Source organism: Zingiber officinale, chromosome 8A (assembly GCF_018446385.1).
Source record: "Zingiber officinale cultivar Zhangliang chromosome 8A, Zo_v1.1, whole genome shotgun sequence".
NCBI lineage: Eukaryota > Viridiplantae > Streptophyta > Magnoliopsida > Zingiberales > Zingiberaceae > Zingiber > Zingiber officinale.
In genome coordinates, this window is record NC_056000.1 from 80,419,696 (window position 1) to 80,427,693 (window position 7,998).

The 7,998-nt window shown below is 37.0% G+C and overlaps 1 pseudogene; it reads right to left on the reverse strand.

Annotated features, from left to right (window-relative positions):
* Positions 1 to 5,820: 5,820 nt before the first annotated feature.
* Positions 5,821 to 7,579, reverse strand: LOC122011004 (annotated as a pseudogene).
* Between the last annotated feature and the right edge of the window lie 419 nt (positions 7,580 to 7,998).

Genomic DNA, 7,998 nt, shown 5'->3' on the forward strand with positions numbered 1-7,998 from the left:
TATTGAATATGAGAAATGATATGCAGCTCGAAACTGCATCTCGAATTTGTGCCGCGAACGATGTGGCATCCTGCGTGGACAGTGGCGGGTCAAAGTCAACATTTGGTTTTTTTTTTCTCTCCCCACTCGTTCTTTGGTTTTTTTTTTCACGCCCCGCTCGTTTCTTTTCTCGCCCGGCTCGCGCTTTCTCTCCCCCTCCTGCCCTAATTGGTTTTCTCCTCTCCCCGCTCCCTGCCGTCGCTCTTTCCCTCCGCTCGCTGCTCTCGGCCCTCCTGCCCTAGCATTTTCTCTCCGCCTCCTTGCCGTCGCTCTTTCCCTCCGCTCTCTGCTCTCGGCGCAAAGCCTCTTGCCGTCGCATTTCCTCTCCGGCTCCGTGCCCTAAATCTCTCGGCGCTCGGCGGAAAACTCTCCCCTGCCCTAAATCTGTCCTGAATCAGGTATGAGGTGTTTTCCTTAGCTGATTTTTGTCCAAATCGACTCGATTTTCTGCTATTCGGACCTTAGCTGATGAAGATTCTTGCTCGGCGGTGACGACGATAGTGAATCTCGCGGAGGAGGCGAAGCTCGCGCAAGAGGGAGTCAAGGTTCCCAGTCACACGATCCTGAGCATCTGCAAGTCCCTTGTGGCCGGTGGAGTAGCGGGAGGAGTGTGAGTTACTTTGGTCTCTTTTCACCAATATTGACTGACACTGATCTGTTCTTTTTTTTTTCTTGAAATTATTGATGATTAGAGTTGCTTTCCTGTTTTTTTCTTCCAACTATTCATTGATCGTGTCTGGGTGCAAAGGTTGCTTTCTGGTTTCTTATGGCCTATTGACCTGTAATCTTGGTTCTCTCATTTTTTTTTGTTTCTTGCAAGTCTTACCCTTCCCAAAATGTCATTAGTCACGTCGACATTTCAGCGGAATAATTATTGCAAGTTTGATGCTCAACGATTATAACTTTTAACTCCTTATTACTTATCATATGGTATGTGTTCATACAGATTTGAATTTTATGCAGATTGGTAGTCTTTCATAAAATTCAGAATGAGTCATCATTCCGACACATGATACCAGCCTGACTAACTACCCATACGAAGCTGACACACTGCACAATTCTAACCTGTGAATTGGCATGCCATCCAATATGTAATGTCAGAGGCTTATGCATAGGCCTTGAGAGCTATAGCAAATGAGAGTTGAAATCATATGGCCCTACAACATTTAGTCAAATAAGTATTTTCCTTCATAGTTAATTCAGTCAATATTTTCGTATCTTGTAAATTAGGTTCTGAGACTGCATGCTAATGAATGTACAGAGCAAGATTCTCCATCACAAGGAAAAACTGATGGAGGCAATAAGGTTTTGTTTTACTTAGTGGTTATTATCAAAATGAGATAATTTATGTAGTACTTATTGTTGATTTATACAATAACATAAAATAGATTATTTCCTATTTTTCCATTGATTTAGCATACAATCTATGAGCATTACAAAATAAATGAATCTAAATAATTCTTGTTTGCTTAATAGGTTGTTAAAAGATGGCATCATCAAGTTACAGCTCCATTGACGACGCAAAATTTGAACATGTACCATGTAGAGATTGCGGACGAAGAACATTGGTATGTGTTTCTAGATCGAGCAAAAATCCCGGAAGGAGGTATTATGGATGTGCGCAACATGGCTGGCAAAAGTGGGTGGTAGGCGATACTTTGTCTAATGAAGACAGAAGTGACATATGTCATGGAAGGTTAGGAAGAATAGAGTCAAGGTTAGGAAGTGAATACATTGCTTCTCGTGGGCATAATTTAGGAAATTGGAATGTACCATCAGCGGTCTGGATATTAGTTATAGTGAATTTAACTCTTTTGGCTGTATACCTTATTACTTTGTTAGTTCGGTCTTGTTAATTAGTGGAGTAATGTTGGTGATGTAATGTGATAGGATAATTTGTTTTTAGTTAAGATGGATAATGCAGAACATGTTATATAATGGTTTGATAATTTGTAATGATGTATTCTGCTTTGTTCTTCTTTCCGGACTTATTTAGTTGGATATAAGATACAACAAATCAACTTGGTTGTTACTTCATGAAAGCTAAGGCACTTTTTCTTTTCACAACAAAATATGTTCAGATTTAGTCGAGTTTATACTAACCAAAGCGATCAATCTTTTCGCTAGAGTGCTCAAACTCTGTTCTCCCAGCATTTTCCCATTATAAAACAAAGGGAAAAAACATCTTTAATGATCTCTATGTAGAATTCAATCTGGTATTCAAGCAAAAGTGAGACATACCACTATGCAGATATTTGAATGGAAAGTTTAAATTGGGCTTCTTGTTTGTTGCCAAGGAAGAAAACTTACTACAGGGCCAAAAAGAGAGAATCCGTTTTAACCTTTTTAAATTGGTTGCTTTCTGATTAAATTTAAATTAACTTCAAATTCTAATTAACTTCAACAAATTTCACGGATTAGTAGACAAGCATCCCGTATTACTGGGTTTTTGCATAATTCTATAAAGTTACTTTCCAGCGATGAACCGGAACAACCTCTAATTTGCAATGATAAAATTTATATACTTTAGCAAGCTTGAATAGTTGAATTCTTAGTACTTCTTCTTTCATGCATTTTTAGACCTTAGAATGTTTAAACCATGGGAGATTTACTTAGTTTGTTAGTAATTATGTTAGAATGTTGGTTAATAGTTGCTAGAATATATTCCAATTGATTTTAGAATTGTTGTGTGAAGTTTTAGCACGCCATAGTGCTGAAATCAGAGTTTCAGGGTGAAATCAGAACCTAGATCGGTCTACAGACCGATCAGGGTGTGGGTTGTACGCCTGGATCGGTCAGCTGACCGATCCATGCGCGAACAGAGAGTTCGCGTCTGTTATGGATTGGTCAGCCGACCGATCCAGATGCGAACAGAGGAATACGAAGCTTACTGATCGGTCTGCCGACCGATCAGTGAGCCACTGGATCGGTCTGCCGACCCATCAGTGTACTCCTGGATCGGTCGGTAGACCGATCCAGCCCCATACAGAAACAATGGTGCGAACAGAGAGCACACACGCTCACTGATCGGTCAGCAGACCGATCAGTAAGCCACTGATCGGTCTCACTGACCGATCAGGGACCAGCTGGATCGGTCGGCAGACCGATCCAGCAGCGTACAGGATTGCAGGTGTAGTTTATGGATCGGTCGGTTGAACGATCCGGAGGTTCCTACCGTGCCAGTATCAGTAGATCGGTCTGTGGATCGATCCGAAATTTATTATCAGGTGTAAACACCTCCCCTAGTTTACACCTCCCCAGAACACTAAGTTAAACTTTACAGCGTTTAGTTCAGTAAAATTTTAATAAATCCAGTTTTCATTCCGCATTAATAACGCATTAATAGTCCAGCACAGCATTACGTAACGGTCCGGCCTCGCAGCCTAGTCAGTAGGAGGCGGATCGTTACATATACGTACAATTTGGATGTAACCAAATGGGTTGGACTAACAGTTAGATGCTTGCAAATGTTGTAAAGGAAAAGTGATGATGGTACCAGCACCCACTTCTGTACAAGAAACATACTTGAAAGCTACACAACCACTGAATGATATATTTCAATAGTTTTCAGAATTGTCTCTAGTGATGACTGATGACATTTATTTTTGAGAAACATACGAGAAACATACTTGAAAGCTACAATACCATCAGAATTCAGAATTGATTTAATATTTCACATTCATATCGTCTTTAGTTTTATTGCGCACTGGAGAACTGTTTGCCTTTTTCAGATTCCTCTTTGCCTTTTCAGGTTCATTGTTGGTATTTGTTGATTGACCAGTTGCAGTATTTGAAGCAGAATTATTTTGCACGCGCCTTGATTTTCCTAATTCAATTTCCACAGCTCGGTTGGTTTGGCCTTTCAAATTAATTCTCCGTTTCGATTTGGCTGTAGGCACTGAGAAACTGATAGTGGTCCATCTATCTAACCAGCTGAAGACTGAATTGGGGTCTCGTTTATCATAGTTAATCTGCAAAGGTTTTGCCCGAATTGAGGACGTAAGAAGCTGCAGAACATGAATGACTTATAAGCACAGAAATCTGTTGGTAGATCAATTCTTACAAAACCAACAAAAACATAATCAATGATAAAGCAAAAAAATACTAAATAAAATCTAAAGGTCAACGAATAGGAGGGAGAGTGAACGTAGTAGACCCCCAACTTATTTGGAAGTAATTTCTAAGGCGAAGGAAGAATGATAAGATGAAAATAACCCTGTCCTATTTGTTTTACACCTCTCAAATTATGGCAATCTACAAAACAGGTCCAAAAGATGATAATTTTACAGAGGCTAATGTAAGATATACTATCAAGTAGAAATACAAATTGGTATAGTAAAAACCCTAAAGATGCTAAGCCATCAGAATACAATAGCAATAACTGCAGATTTTTGCAGGTACTCTACCAAATGCTGTCATATCAAACTGCTATCTTAATTTTTGCATGCTTGGAAAAGGATTCAAACATAAAATATGGGTGCGATAAAAAACTAGCTAAACTTGAGAATTCAAATCAAGCCAAACCCATGTTTGATACAAAAAATATTTAGATTAGAGAGCTAAACCAGCTAAACTTGAGAATTCGCCATAAAAAAAATTTTATATAACACACATACCTTCCATATAAATGCGTTTGATGAAAACTTCCTTTTCCAAGCATCCTATGCTATGGGATCCTGAAAATAAATTGAGCATATTAAATACTATGGACATGAAAACTTGTCTAAACTACCACAATCAGGCACTTAAGTATAGAATCAGTCTGGAAATATTTAGATAAGTTGATGAGATTTGCACAGGAAGTAAAAAAAAAGAGAACAGATGCTTAGTTTAGTCCCCCTTGAGTAGGATGTCCCCCTCTTTGTTGAGAATAACAAAGTTTGTTTATAAGATAAATAATAGCAAAGTACATGTGAATTAGTAATTTTCCACAAGGACTAGCTTGTTCATAAGGTGCATTTCCTATACGAGTTTCATGACACTTCTTTGAAAACACAGATACAGATTTGTCATCAGTTCAACTACAAAATGGCATGCATAGCTACAATTAACCATCACACAGAATTCAACAAGCTTAGAAACACAAGAAACAAGCATCATAAAGACTGCCTTCTTGGCCCCTGACAAACCACGCCAAAAGCCTGAACACGCAAGAATCTTGTGTTATGTGTTGCATCACAGAATATCAATCTGCATGATGACAATTAGAATGCTGATTAGTTATTGAAACTGACATTAAATAATGTGTTTTGACACTGATGTTTGCCCAGATGTACCTCTCTGGTCACTAGCTCCTGGTTTTTGAGAACAGAAAGAATTGAATGGCTGGTTGTTGTCGTCATCATTATGTTGTTGATTGGCTGGTTGTCACAGAATGAATGACCTAACATTGTATTCAACAAAGAGCCCTATAAATAATAAATAGAGATATTTGGCTATAAATATCTATATAAAGCAAAAGTTATCTCATAGGTATCAAACAATAATCCTCTATCGCTTAAAACATAATAAATCATACCTTTCTTCTGGCCTTTGCAACTGATTTCTTCATAATTTGTTCAATCTTAGATTGTTTCCTCTTTGTGGGTGGACGACCTCGAGATCTTACTTTTAATGGAGAGTGTATTGTTTTTGAACTCGATGTAGATGCTTCTTTGAAATGGTCCGCTCTTGAATGATCTATTTGAATAGCAATCAATTTTTCCTTCGCATCTTTCAAGATTTCCACCAAAACATAACAACCGTCGTCATTATTTGCCCTAAGATGTTGAACCTCTTGTATCAATGGAGTGAGAATATTATACCGATGTCTTTCTCCATCACAAACATATTCATCATAAATGTTAGTGACACTTTGATAACCACGCTTAATATCTTTGCGCCATCGATCAATAATATAATTCATAGGAACCTCAATCACCTTCATTCGTATCAACACAGAGATCACATGCCTACATAAAATTCCCCGAAACTCAAAAAGATGGCATAGACACTTAACTTGACAATCTAACTCAGTATAATCTACCTTGAAGGAAGCATCTCTTATAGGGTCTCCATTTTTTCCCAACAATGTTTCTACCACTTCAAATATAAAAGCAACCCCTTCTTGCCTCACTAGTGAGGTATTGCAAAACATCAACCCTCTTATCTCATCATGGAACAACTTAAATAAGTTGTTAGTGTAGAAACTTTGAAATTGTCTTTCAATAGGATAACCAGAAATTACTGGTATCATAGAATTAAAAGAACCAAAATCCAAATTTTTTTCTTTTTCAATCTTCTTCTTCAGAGCATTATCAAACTGTTCAACAAATTGCTTCAAAGAAGTTTTTGAATGAACATATTCATCAAAAAAAGCATTCATACTTTCACTCCTTTGGGATGTGGACATACCTGCCCAAAACTTATCTTTGACATACACAGGTATCCATCTATTCCGCTGTTCATACAAAGATTTCAACCAGTCATTGTTCTCGAAATTAAAAATCTCAATCATTTTCATCCAATTCTCATCACATTCATCAATACTAAGTGAGTTGTAAACAATATTTTTCAATTGTTTCTTTATCAGCTTATATTGAGCATGCCCACCTAATTTTGCTGGTAATTTTTTCATTATATGCCAAAGACACAAACGATGATGAGAATCCGAAAATATCTTTTCAATAGCAATTGTCATGGCACGACACTGATCTGTGATTATGGCCTTTGGAGCACGCCCAAGCATACATGTCAGCCAAGATTTGAACAACCATATGAATGTTTCTGAATCTTCACTTGATAATTATCCACATCCAAGCAAAATGGATTGACCATGATGATTCACCCCAACAAAAGGAGCAAATGGCATATCATAACTATTAGTCAAATAAGTTGTATCAAAAGTCACAACATCAGAAAAATAATGATATGCAGCCCTACATCTTGCATCTGCCCAAAAAACATTTCTTATTCGAGACTCTTCATCTAAATCAAGCACATAAAAGAAGTTAGAGTTCCGACTTTGCATGCGACAAAAATAATTACTCAAGGCTTCAGCATCTCCATCCCCTAACCTCAACCTTCTAGCTTCTGAAATATAATTCCTACACTTTCTCTCATCAAATGTCAAATTCTCATAGCTTCCAGCCTCAACTACCAATGAATGAAAACTTTTACTTAAAGTAATTCCTGCTTGATCATTTAATTCAAGTTTCCTCTTTGTAGTTGAATCCAATAATTTATTACATCTAAAATGCCGTGACTTTCCCGGGCTCAAGACGTGATTATGTTCAAGAGATACACTATTTATCACAAAGTTATCATCATTCCGAATAACAACATTAATCTTAGCTTTGCAATTTGTCTTAATAGAAGGTCTAGGGTACAAAGCTTTTTTGGCTTGAGATACTGTTTTACCACTTTTGGCACATCCAAAACAAAAATATTTTTTCTTTCCATCATCTCCCTTTTTACCACCTAATTTGGAAATACTAAAACCAACATTCTGAGCATATAATTTATAAAAATTACGAACTTCATCTTCAGATATAAAAGTCATGCCAATCTTAGGAATCATGACTTCATTTAAACTAGATGGAGATAGATCTGTGCTCACATGGTCGTTGTTATTGTTTACCTCATTTGAATCACTTTTTCCTTGATCCATGATTATTTTTCGCCTACATTTATTCAAAAATGGAAGGCAGGTAAGTATTCAACTACATTTATTTGTTTAAAAAATAGAAAACAGATCCAAAAAGTTAAGTATCCAAATGAAAAGTAAGGAATTCCATAAAAGAAAGAAGAATATACATCCAAACACAAAAGTTATAAGAGATGTTTGTCAGCACAGAGCTGTGATGATATCATGTTTTATTTTAAAAAATTAATAAACCAAACACACAAAACTCTAAAACAAAAACCAAAATCCAAATAGCAAATATCAACCGGATCCATTGTAATAGTCATATCACGGCA